The 11533-nt window shown below is 31.1% G+C and overlaps 1 pseudogene; it reads right to left on the bottom strand.

Annotated features, from left to right (window-relative positions):
• Positions 1–1339: 1339 nt before the first annotated feature.
• LOC136236011 (berberine bridge enzyme-like 17) lies at positions 1340–2792 on the bottom strand (annotated as a pseudogene).
• Positions 2793–11533: the final 8741 nt, after the last annotated feature.

Genomic DNA, 11533 nt, shown 5'->3' with positions numbered 1-11533 from the left:
GATATATATTTGAAAGGAATATTAATGAGAGTGGAGCTTAATACCACAAATAATTAGGAAATATTCTTAATCAGTCTTTCTCAACTGACTGAATCAAACATAACATATAAGATAATATAAATTATATAAAAAGTCACACTCTTCTAAATTGGCATAATTTTATTTTATTTAATTTATTATTATTTTTTTTTTTTGTTGGAAAGGCATACTTTATTTGTTGAAAATGATAGGCGTATATATGAGAAATTTTACAGCACTCCGGGAGTAATACTTCCGACCAATGAAAATCGATTTAAATACTACTACATAGACATGATTGGTGGAAAGAACAAATATATATACATGTGTCGTGAATTCATTGGTTGCTCCAGGAGTACCCTAAAATCTTCCGTGTATATATATACTGAAGAAATCCATAAACCAATACCTAACAATCTACATTTTAAATTGGACATGGCCCGCTTTCTTTCTTTAGTCCCTTCATAAAAAAAAGGTAACCAATGTGCCGAAACTATCCAATCCTAAATGGAATTTATTATACATGTATAAAAGAGTATGCGATAAATATAAACTCAAAAAAAAAAAAAAATTATAGGACGGGTATAAGAATATCTCAGGTATCTGATACCGGCTATATATTTGACTTTCATCCATTGACTTTAACCACTAAACCAATTTATTTCTATTGATTAAGGTTGATTTAGAATTTTTTGAATTTAGAATATTTGTTAAATTTGTAATGAATTGTTTATGGATGATTTATTAAATTTATCTTTTGTTAAATTTGTAATGTTTTTTTTTCTTGGCGCAACGGTAAACGTTGTTGTCGTGTGACCAAGAGGTCACGGGTTCGAGTCTTAGGAGCGGCCTCTTGCCAAATAATTTGGTAGGGGAAGGCTTACCCCCAGTACACCCTTGTGGTGGGACCCCTCCCCGGACCCTCGCTCAGCGGGGACGCGTAGTGCGACCGGGCCGCCCTTTATACTGATTCTTAACGAGTAAGGGTATCCGCGATTTAAATGGAAAAGAGTTTGAGATTGACACTATCCATGAATATCCTATATGTTACCATCCCTAGTAACATATGATAGTTATTAGTTGTGCAATTGTTTATTAAGATAAGCTAAGTGTATCGGGATGTCTTTGTTTGTTTAGAGGTGTAACTAGGGAGAAATAGATAATAAGCATTAGTGGTCACGCAATTTAGTAATGTCTTCTAAATGTAACAAAAGTTAGGGAAGATTGCAATTGATTTCATAATCAAACAAATTATACAATAGTAACATTCAACATGTAGAATAAAAAAAAAAAAAGCTATATAGGATATGAAAGTGTTGTCCTAGGAGAAGAGAGGAGGAATGCTTTGTTGATGCTTGAAGAAATTACAGGGATCAACTCTAGCTTTTACTCTTGCGAAATTGTTCTTATGATACTTGCGCCTATAAACTTGAGCTTCCCTAAAATGTGTTAAATTGTTTGGGTTTCTGCCAATATCGATATCCCTATAATTGAGAAATACCTCTCTTGGATTCCTCGACACATCTGGACTCATTAATTGATACATTTTTCTTAACAAATTTACTCTTCTTTGTACCACACCCTCTTCTTTCCACATACTTGCATACGCCATCAAGAACAAGTTTCCACCTTTATGAGGAAATGGAGTTTTTATCTCCAAAATCTCACTCATCCTTCCTCCTAAGGGATTCAATTCCATCCAATCTACCTCGTATTCAAGCATCCACTTCCACATCGAATCTATAACTGTTTTAGGAATAACATCTTTTACAAAATCCGACTTGAACCATCCTGAAACATTTGATCCTTCCGACCTTTTGATCAAAACATCAATGGAGATCCATTTGGGAATTCTACCTAGAAAATTGTTGATTCAATCCTACTCATTTTCTTGCAATCCTCTCGCACTAAACCCGAAAGCTTTTGTTCATCAATTCCATGAGTCTTTCACTTTTTCCGAGAAACATTCCAATGAATGATACCTCAACTATCCTTTGGCCTACTTTGCTACCATTCACAAGTATTAGCATACATCTCTATCTATTTCTCGAAAAATCTTTTGCCATTAGAAAACAATGTCTGTTACACTTTGGTCTACGTTTCGTCTAACCCTAAAAACAGTGACAGTTTCAGGATATACCATTCAAGAACAACTCCAAAACTAGTTGCACCTCCACCTTTGATTGCCCAAAACAAATCCTCACCCATGGATTGTCTATCAAGTATATTTCCATTAACATCAACAATTCTAGCATTAACGATATTATCAATAGACAACCCAAATTTTCTCATCAGGTTTCCATAGCCTCTGCCTGAAAAATGACCTCCAACTCCCACCATTGGGCACACACCAGGCGTGGGTTTTGCTTATCTTAGTAGCAATTGTGTAGTAAAGCTCACCTAGTGTTGCTCCTGATTGAACCCATCCAGAAAAATAATCAGCATCGATATTGATTGCTCTCACATTAAACATGTCAAGGATCACAAATGGAACATCAGATATATAGGAAAGGCCTTCAAAATCATATCCACCGCTTCGAATCCTGATTTGCAAATCATTTGATAATAGTTGCTTGAACACGAGTTTCGTCTTTTGCAGCTATAATGGCAAGGGGTTTAAGGGTTTCAGGGGTCAGAAACTTGCGAAATCTTAATTTGGATTCAAAAGATGAATTGTTACGTGTATAAGTGGTTTCAAAAATTGGGTTGGAGGAGTTAGTATAATTAGGAAGGCATTTCAGGAAGTTGGGGAAATCTGAATCACATGTTCCCATACCAATTGCAAACAAAAATATACTACAGTAAAACCTCTATATAGGAATACACTTGGGACCGGACTATTTGTATAACAATTGGAAGGTTATTTCTATATAGAGGTTGGTATAACAAAGACTCTCAGCACTTGGGACCAAACTTTTGTATAACAATTGGAAGGTTATTCTAATATAGAGTATTCCTATATAGAGGTTCTACTGTACTAACAAATAGTAAGCTTGAAGTTTGAGCCATTTTAGTTAATTGTATTCTTGCTAATATACTTCCCCCCTTTTGATATTTATAGTCCTAAAATCATATCATACATTTCATACATTTGATATATTATATGAAACTACCATTATTAATTACATTTCATAAACGCACATTAATTTCATAAGTTTTCTAATCAATTCATTTTAGAGATTTGATTAGCAAATTTGCTGACATGTCAGACAATCAAATCAACATTTCTATTAATTTTTTTTTATCATTTCCTTCATTAACGTTCTAGTTTTTTCAAATTAATGTCCAATTAATTACTCTTTCATAACATTTCAGTTTCTTCAGATTAATATCCAATCAATTACTCTTCCACAACGTTTCAATTTCTTCAAATTAATATCCAATTAAGTACCATTCCATTGTAATTGTAAGCTAAAAGTTATTATTTAAACACTCAAACCCAATTGCAGTTTTGTGGTGTCTTTCATTCACAATACCAGTTTTACAAGCAAACAAAAAGAAAGAACAACAATACGAAGAAGCAACTATTCCATCCATCGTTGCTAATTCTATATGATTCCGTTCATTGCTGCTACTGATTCTACTACATGGGAGGGGGGTCATTGTCAATCAACTAGTTGAATCCAATCTACTAACATATAATTTTCGAAACAAAAAAATTGAACAAACGTGCAAGCCATTAACATTTCAATTTTAATTTTTTAACATCTTCTTTCTCTTTTAATTTTCCTTCAAGGATTCTGCAAAATTATTCATTCTTTTACTATTCATCTCCGCAAACTTTCAATTTTGTCATATTTCCAATCAAGTATTTTATAATTATGAACCAAAAAGTTGTTATTAAACTTTTAAACAAAATGGTAGATAGCAATTTGAATTTCATTATGGATACCTAATGGAGGTTTTTTTACCTTTTGAAGTTTATTCATTGAGTTGAGGTTTTTTTGTCTTTCTAATTAACATAAAATTGCAGTCGTAATATTCTTAGTTATATTGATTTTTTAGTTTTGATCTAAACAATAATACAATTGAAAATTTTGGATGGTTTCCTTTCTTGGTTCGTATTTCTTTTTGTTTAGTTTATTTGAGATTCATTAGAGGTCTTTTTTCATCTTATTTAAATTCAATTTATAACGATTCTTAAAATTAGTTGAATTTCAAAACACATTTATCATTATATAATGTCAAAACCATATTATTTAGTCTCTCATCAGCCTCTTTCTCATTGTCTTATTATTATTATTCATCTTATATAACTTTTTATTCTAGAAAAATAAAATGAATAAAGGTGTATTTAATTTAGATAGTGTAAGTATATTTAATTTGTATGTATTTCCTATATATATATATATATAGGAGATGGCTCTTGTGAGAACCCTTTCTTATGTGAGAACCACTCAAAACTACGTAGTTTTGAGTGTAAAAATTAATTAAAAAATTTTAATGTTGCTGCTAGGGTTTGAAATCTTGGCCTCCTCACTTACACTCCAACTCCTTACCACTGAGCCATTTGCTTTTCTTGTGTATTATGTTGTGCACTGCTTAATATACCAATGCCCTTGTAGCTTCTATTGTTTAATATTTGATGCATGCATGCACTTATTAATATTGATTAAATTTGCATAATAATAAATTATTAATAGAAAAAAAAAGAAATTTGCATAATAATGAATTATTAATAGAAAGAAAATGTCCATAATAATGAATTATTAATAGAAAAAAATCCAAAAACATGCTCCAGTTTCTTATTTATTTAATTCCTTTATATTTTTGTAATTTATGTTATATAAGAAAATATATTTTTTAAAACATACGTTAGAACATATATTTTAACTTTTAAAACACGAACTATGAAGTTTAGAACGTACGACATATTTTTTAGAACATACGTTATGTTTTTTAGAACATGTGTTATGTTTTTTCGAACATGAGTTATAAATTATATTATAGAGCAAATGAAAAAACGATCCAGATATCTACTGATTTTTTAGAACATTATACTTAATTTTTAGAACACAAACTATATATTTTTTAAAACATACATTATAACATATATTTTAACTTTTAAAACACGAACTATGAAGTTAGAACGTACAACATATTTTTTAGAACATACGTTATGTTTTTTAGAACACATGTTATGTTTTTTCGAACATGAGTTATAAATTATATTATAGAACAAGTGAAAAAACGATCCAGATATCTACTGCTTTTTTTAGAAAATTATACTTAATTTTTGGAACACAAACTATAAACTTTAGAACATACGTTATGTTATTTAGAATGTGAATTTTTTTTTGAACAAAAAAATGGCCTATATATTTACTATTTTTTTAAAACATTATCTTAATTTTTAGAACACAAATTATAAAGTTTAGAACATATGTAATAATATTTAGAACATCGTCCTTAACAATTTAAAACATAAATTACAAAAATATAGAGGAATTAAATAAATAAGAAATTAGAGCATGTTCTTGATTTTTTTTCTATTAATAATTAATTATTATGCACATTTGTTTTTTCTATTAATAATTATTATGTGAATTTAATCAATATTAATAAGTGCATGCATCAAATATTAAATAATAGAAGCTACAAGGGCATTGATATATTAATCAGCGGGCGGCAGAATACACAAGAGAAACAAATGGCTCAGTAGTAAGTAGTGTGGAGTGTAAGTGAGGAGGTCAGGGTTTGAACCCCAGCAGCAACATCAACGTTTTTTAATTAATTTTTACACTCAAAACTACGTAGTTTTGAGTGGTTCTCACCTAAGGAGTGTTCTCACCTAAGGGAGGGTTCTCACTTGATCCCTCCCCTATATATATATATATATATATATATATATATATATATATATATATATATATAGGGGTAAGATCCAGTGTGACAATGGGTTAGGGTGTGACAAGGAGCTTATTGTCTGACATAACAAAACTACGTAGTTTAGATGGATAGAATTAAATTTTTTTTTATTAATAATTTAACAAAAAAATTTACTTAATGTAAAATTGTACAAATGTTACGGAAATTTGTAAACGTTTTATGAATTTTCCATAAAGTAGTTTCAATTTGCGTAAAGTGATTTGGTTGATAAAATTAAAATTATTTTTTATAAATAATTTGACAAAAAAATTACTTTATGTAAAATTGTACAAATGTTACGGAAATTTGTAAACGTTTTATGGATTTTCCGTAAAGTAGTTTCAATTTGCGTAAAGTGATTTGGTGGATAGAATTAAAATTATTTTTTATTAATAATTTGACAAAAATTTGTTACTTTACATAAAATTGTACAAATGTTACAGAAATTTGTAAAAGTTTTATAGATTTTCCGTAAAGTAGTGTCAATTTATGTAAAGTAGTTTGGTGGATAGAATTAAAATTATATTTTACTAATAATTTACCAAAAATAATTAATTTACGTAAAATTGTACAAATGTTACGGAAATTTGTAAAGGTTTTATAGATTTTTCGTAAAGTAGTGTCAATTTCCGTAAAGTGGTTTGGTGGATAGAATTGTATCAGTAATTTTCACCTGGTCAGTGACTGACCAAGTGAATGTGGTCAGTCACCGTTAGATGTAAGCTTATTTTAATCATGTGATGGAGATTAAAAGCATCGTAAGGTTTAGATTCACCCCTTGTAGATCTAACGGTGACTGACCAAATTCACTTGGTCAGTCACTGACCAGGTGAAAACCACCGAGAATTGTATTCTACTTTGTCCAACTTTAATTTTTCTCTATTTAGTGGGGTAATTAAATTGGGCCTATTTGGACCTAATTGAATTAAATATAATCTGTAGGGTTATATTTATGGTTAGGGACCAAGGAGGGACTAATTTGATATTAGTCACTTAACCTAAACCTAATTGATACATGTATTTATTCATTAGGTTTAGTAAGCTAATTATAACTTGCCTCCCTGGATATTTTGGCCTCCCCTAATCCGTACACAAAGTTCTTCGTGTTCTTCGTGCCCAGATTATTCTGAATCGCTAGCACCGGTTCAGTTCTTATACGGTTGATGCACGTGATTAAGAAGATTCACTCGACTTGTGGATTCCTGCAGCCGGCTCTAGAAGAGACATCACTCGTAAGTTTCCGGATCTATGTTTTAATTTTGTTTTGAAGTTCACTCTGTGGCCGTCTGACACGATCTTAACTGGATTATAGAAAATCTAACCGTAGTTTTCTGCTGCACTTGGTTAATTTTCGATGACTAATCTCCAACAGTGGTATCAGACGGCTCGTTAGACTGGATGGTTTGGCTTCCGATTAAAAGTTTTAAAATTTAGATTAATCTCTAAATGTTTGTGTTTGATTGTATGTTTTTCTATTTTGAAAAATGATTTATTAAACAAAACATATATGTTTTATTTTGGATTAAAACAGTTAGACTGAACTGATTTTATTCGAGGTCAGGGCTAAGGTTTTCATTCATGTTCTTGGTGTTCATCACCAGAGGGCTGGAATTTTATTTTATTTATTTTATTTTGAAAAGAAAAAGAAAAAGAAAAATAAAAATAAAAATAAAAATAGATATGTGGCTGTTCGAATTAACAGAGTTCAATTAATTTGAACAGCTATGCTGTTCTAATTGGGGCTGCATTATCGCAGCCCCTATGAAGAATATCGGCAGCAGCGGCTGCTGCTGCACCGTGGCGGCGGCTCCGCTGCCATTAGGTGGCTGTCCGCATTGGACAGCCGTCGGGTTGTGGGCCTAGAGTTTCTGTGTTAGGATTACTGGGCTTAAATTTTAGAGTTAATGACAACCCAGTTTTAGTGGGAGCAGAATTGATAATTTTACATAATTAGGCATTCTGAGGCCCTAATCATTAATTGGTAAAATTAAAAGTAATCACCCTAAGTAATTCGGTTTAACTAAATTAAAAGGTTAAGTGTGGATGGATTTACAATGATCATGCATTTTATTTATATGGCTAACCCTGCAGCAATGTGTTTTAATTAATAGAATTCTATGGGCCCTAATTGAAGTTTGGTTGTAATTTAATTTAAGGGTTAAGGTGGAAAAATAACCCTAACATTTTGGATCAGAAGCAATTTTACCCCTAACGTTTAAAATGGTGTAATTTTACCCCTAACGTTGGAAGCTAATAGCAATTTTATCCCTAACATTGATAATTTGGTCAATTCGAGAAATAGTTCATCAAACTGTTTTCTCGGTCATGAATCTTGTATCTACACTTCACAAGTACGTTATTTTATCAGTAATAAATCACAAACATATGTTGGGATGTGAAAAAAAAATAACAAATAAAAAAAATTATATTATCTTTTGTACGAATTAGACAAAAAAATTCAAAAAAATTCACGGAAGTATAATCTAAGAGGTTCGAATCATATTTGCAAGCAATAATTATAATTTTTTTATCAATAAAGTGACGTATAACAATAATTTTAAATAATCGTACCATTTCATGTTATTTTCAGATTAACGTATCAACCTTAACCCACATGTCAGATTGGTGTCGATGTTCTTCATCACATCTTCATAAAGGATGAACTTATTAGCCCGGCTGAACAAATCTCCCAAGGTTGAAGGTTGATCATAAGAAAGAGATTTTTGGAGATCTCGCAATCTCGTTCCCTGAAGTACTCCTGCAAATGCCATTCCAGTTTGGAGATCTTGAATCTCTAGAGTTGCAGCGCGAAACCTTTCTACGTAATCTTTCAAACTTTCTCTTTCATCTTGCTTTATTGTGAGGAGATACGTTGCATCCTTCTTCCTTTTGGTGTTGATGATGAATGCCTTTATGAATTCTTTTCTCAATTGATCAAAGTTGGAGATGGAGCTTTCCTTTAAGCTATTGAACCAAACGTGGGCATGATCTGATAAAGTGAGGGAGAAAGCTCGACACATTATGGCATCTTCCCATCCATGTAATAGCATTATTGCTTCATAACTCTGCATATGATCATAAGGATCGCCCTTTCCGGAATAAGTGACGAGTTGGGGCATTTTGAATTTTCGAGGGAGAGGTTTATTCATGATCTCTCCTGAAAAAGGAATTTTCATTGCCGTTTGTTCGTCATTGCTTGGAACCAACTTCTTTTGTTCTAGCACCCTCTCGATCATCCTCTTATGATCTACTGTCTCTTTCGCGTTGAACATGGATTCTTCTCCGGCTTTCTCATGTGCTTTCGAATTTTCTTTGCAAGAACTTTCCACAACTTCATGGATCTTTAAGTTGTTTCCCTTACGCTTTTCTCTTTCACGTGGTTTTGAGATTTCATCGTGTGGTAACTCGACCTCAGGACGTTTTTCCTTGTTTCAAAACTCTTTGTCTCGCATCTTTTCTTGGACAAAAAGCATTAATTCTTGGAGTTGATTATTGTTTTCCTCAAATTTTTTCTTCAACTCTTCATAGTCCGCTAAGGGAACGGTGGGCGGATTCATTCTTGACGGCTTGTGTTGGTCTTCAACGTTTTCAACACGTTCTTCTTCATTGGTTAGATGTGCATCGTGCTTGTCCGGAATATGGGATTCACTTTACTAATTTATTTTCTTTGCAATAATAATAAGTTGAAATTGGATTAGAAATTCAGGAAGTCAAATTGAGCGGGTTATATCATATGTGAATACTTATAATAAGAGTGTGTGATTCAAAAGTTCAATTTTGTCATTAATAGGAGTTCTAGGAATTGAGTTTGACTCTACCCATAATTCAATAAAACCCTAAAGTTTGGATGGACTCTTAATTTATCAAAATGATATCGAATAGTGTAATCCGCAAATTAAATGAAATAGAATTGAGACTTAATGGATTTCGATCATAAATGGATTGATGTAGTTGACTCGTATAATAGACAGGCCAGGTTATGAATTGATTCGTGAATTTGTTATAACTTGTATAATTTTAGACGGGCGGGTTAACATGTCGTGTTGACACGACCCATTAATCCATTCAACTTTATCCATATAACTCCTATTGGATTCATCTAGTTTTTAATCAAGATTCATCTAATTAAATGTGTCAAATGAGTCACATTTGTCAATCCTGTAGTTTGATAACGACCTCAAAATAAAAAATTTTGAGAATTAAAATTGTTTAGTATCATATTTATTGTGAAACCACATTTTTTATTTTTAAAATCATCATTTTTTTTTGAATTTTCTCTTTCTAAGCATTAACTTTCTCTCTTATAAAAAAACATCACCTAAATAACCTCGAACCTAAAAGGTTGAAGAATTAAAATTGCTTAAAATATCAATTAATTCTTGAAATTTTTCATTTTGAGATCGTTGTCGGCTAAATTTGGCAAAGTTAACAAAAAAAATTTAATATTATTATTATTTGAGTAAACGTGAGATTTTTGATATAAAGTCTATTATTATTATTATTATTATTATTATTATTATTATTATTATTATTATTATTATTTTATGATAGATTGAAGGCCTAATACACAAATAACCCCCTGAACTTGTCCAAATATTGCAACTGCCCCCTCCAACTTTCAATTGTAACAACTTACCCCTCAAACTTATCCAATTGTAAAACATAACCCTTCAAACTTGTTTAATTGTAAAATAGAACCCCAAATTGCTGACACGGACTGCAATTGAAGAAACACGTGAAATACAAAAGCTGCAAACGCTGGTCGAATGTGATAATAAGATCTTTAGACCCAAAAAATCAGTATTTAAGTAACCAAATCCTCAATTCTTCAACTTATTCTTCTTCTTTTTGTTATTGCTATTCGTTTTTTAGTGATTTCTTCATTCAAAGTTTTGGGATATTATGTGGGTGAAAATGTGTTTATGTGGAGAAATAGCTCCAATGAAGATTTCATAGCGTGATACGAATTCGGGGAAACATTTTTACGGTTGCTTCAAGTACGAGGTAAAAAAAATCCCAATTTGGGGTTATGTTTTACAATTGGACAAGTTTGAAGGGTTATATTTATAATTGGACAAGTTTGAGGGGTAAATTGTTACAATTGAAAGTTGAGAGGGGCAGTTGCAGTATTTGGACAAGTTCAGGAATTATTTGTATATTAGGCCTAGATTTAATATTTATCCAGTCCATCCAACTTGCATATAAGATTCAAATAAGGATTAGTTACATATTAGTCATAATTGGTTAACTATTTACAACTTTACAATGCTTCAAAAAAAATTCTTAAAATGTCAAATATTTTAAAATTAAAACTGTTTTTAGCAATGTAATCGATGCAACTGTTTTTTTTTTAATTAGAAATGCTTGAAAATTAATTAAACTGATTTTATATGCATATTAAAATTTGGAAATAAGCAACCAAAATGAATAGGCGAATGAATATTTACTAACTATACATTATTACCATTACTAAATTCAAATTCATAACTATACATTATTACAAGTTATCATAAGCTTAAGAAACTCAAGTTCTATCATCAACTCATGATTTTACAGTCTGTTATCGTTGAATTCCATCTTAAACTTTTTCAATCACTTGCACTTCCATTTTCTGAACTTCCCCTTCAAACATCACAATTAAATTCAA

This window comes from Euphorbia lathyris, chromosome 7 (genome assembly GCF_963576675.1).
Source record: "Euphorbia lathyris chromosome 7, ddEupLath1.1, whole genome shotgun sequence".
Lineage (NCBI taxonomy): Eukaryota > Viridiplantae > Streptophyta > Magnoliopsida > Malpighiales > Euphorbiaceae > Euphorbia > Euphorbia lathyris.
Note: the sequence above shows the minus strand (reverse complement) of the source record. Positions and strands in the feature narration are given on the sequence as shown.